Source organism: Lithobates pipiens, unplaced genomic scaffold, assembly GCF_037356315.1.
Source record: "Lithobates pipiens isolate NorthernLeopardFrog02 unplaced genomic scaffold, aLitPip1_a1.2 Scaffold_16, whole genome shotgun sequence".
Taxonomy (NCBI): Eukaryota; Metazoa; Chordata; class Amphibia; order Anura; family Ranidae; genus Lithobates; species Lithobates pipiens.
Window position 1 is genome coordinate 7,601,338 of NW_027507748.1, and position 2,484 is coordinate 7,603,821.

Consider the following 2,484-nt stretch of genomic DNA (forward strand, 5'->3'; position numbering starts at 1 on the left):
CAGGCAAATACAGATCGCCGTGAATGGCCAATCAAAGCGGCCGTTCACAGAGCGATCTAAGCTGCCAATAGGAGATGATCTCAAATGTAAACATATGAGATCATCTCCCATTGCCGTGTCTCTCTCTCCTCACACAGAGACAGCGTGTGAGGAGAGAGAGGATCTGTGAGTGCAACATTGTATCTGTATTGAGTACCAGTGCCAATTGTCAGTCCCAGTGCCAATTGTCAGTCCCAGTGCCAATTGTCAGCCCCAGTGCCATCTGTCAGCCCCAGTGCCAGTGCCATCTGTCAACCCAGTGCCATCTGTCAGCCCAGTGCCCTCTGTCAGCCCAGTGCCAGTGCCGCCAGTGCCACCTGCCAGCGCCAACTGCCAGCGCCAGTGCCAGCGCCAGTGCCATCCGTCAGCCCCAGTGCCGTCAGCCCCAGTGCCGTCAGCCCCAGTGCCAGTGCCGCCAGTGCCAGTGCCGCCAGTGCCACCTACCAGCGCCAGTACCAGCGCCACCTGCCAGCGACAGTGCCACCTGCCAGTGCCATCCGTCAGCCCCAGTGCCGTCACCCCAGTGCCGTCAGCCCCAGTGCCGTCAGCCCCAGTGCCACCTACCAGTGCCAGCGCCACCTGCCAGTGCCACCTGCCAGTGCTACCTGCCAACGCCAGTGCCATCCTTCAGCCGAAGTGCCGTCAGCCCTAGTGCCGTCAGCCCCAGTGCCGTCAGCGCCAGTACCGTCAGCGCCAGTACCATCAGCGCCAGTGCCACCAGTGCCACCAGCGCCAGTGCCGCCAGTGCCAGTGCCGCCAGTGCCAGTGCCACCTGCCAGTGCCACCTGCCAGCGCCATCTGCCAGCCGCACTGCCATCTGCCAGCCCCATTTGCCAGAGCAAATAGCCAGCACCATCTGCCAGTGCCAGCCCCAGTGCCATCTGTCAGCGACATCTGTCAGTGACATCTGCCAGCGACATCTGCCAGCGACATCTGTCAGCCCCATCTGCCTCCAGTGCCATCTGCCTCCAGTGCCATTTTATGCTCCTAGAACTCCTGATGGTGCTATTTCAATATTGGGCCTCTGTATGTGGCCAGGCTGTGTAAAAGTCTCACACATTTGGTATCGTTATACTCAGGAGGAGTAGTAGAACGTATTTTGGGGTGTCATTTTTGCTATATACATGCTATGTGTTGGAAATATCTTATAAATGGACAACTTTGCGTAAAAAAAATGCGTTTTCATTTTTTTTCCACATTTTCCCAAAACTTCTGGAAAAAAAATGAACCATTCAAACGACTCAATATGCGTCATAGATTATACGTTGGGGTGTTAGCTTTCCAAAATGGGGTCACTTTGTGGGCATTTCCATTGTTCTGGTGCTCCAGGGCCTTCAAAACTGTAATAGGTGGTTGAGAAATGAAATGTGTAATTTATGCTCCTAGAACGCCTGATGGTGCTATTTCAATATTGGGCCTCTGTATGTGGCCAGGCTGTGTAAAAGTCTCACACATGTGGTATTGTAATACTCAGGAGGAGTAGCAGAACGTATTTTGGGGTGTCATTTGTGGTATACACATGCCATGTGAGAGAAATAACCTATTACATTGAAAATTTTGTGAGAAAAAAAAAAAAAATCTTCATTTTGCAAAGAACTGTGGGAAAAAGATGACAACATCAAAAATCTCACCATGCATCTTAGTAAATACCTTGGAATGTCTACTTTCAAAAAAGGGGTCATTTGGGGGGTATTTGTACTTTACTGACTTGTTCGGGTCACAAGAAGCGAGATCGGCCACCAGTACATCAGATGTGATCAATTTTGTGCGATTCGCACCACAGCTTGTAGACTCTCTAACTTTCACAAAGACCAAATAATATCCACTAATTTGGGTTATTTTTACCAAAGATATGTAGCAGTATAAAGTGTGGCCAAAATTTATGAAAAAAAAATTATAATTTGCAAAATTTTATCACAGAAACAAAGAAATATGCGTTTTTTTTCAAAATTTTCGGTCTTTTTTCATTTATAGCGCAAAAAATAAAAACCCCAGAGGTGATCAAATACCACCAAAAGAAAGCTCTATTTGTGGGAAAAAAAGGACACACAATTCATTTGGGTACAGTGTTGCATGACTGAGTAATTGTCATTCAAAGTGTGAGAGCACCGAAAGCTGAAAATTGGTCTGGGCAGGAAGGGTGTTTAAGTGCCCAGTAAGCAAGTGGTTAAATGATAGGAGGGATCACAATAAATAATATTACATAATAGGAGGGATAATAATGAAGACATAGGAGGGGGTAAGAATAAATTTGACAAAATAATATGAAGGGATAATAATGATGACGTGTGTATACTTATATATATATATATATCTATGTGGCAGTGGAAGGACTAGTAATATTGTGTACAGGGGACGCGCACGGGGGCGGGGACGGTAGAAGGATGATTGACACATTCGGGGTAGAGTGGGAGGAGCCGCAGTGCCGAGGACTGGAGGGGCGGA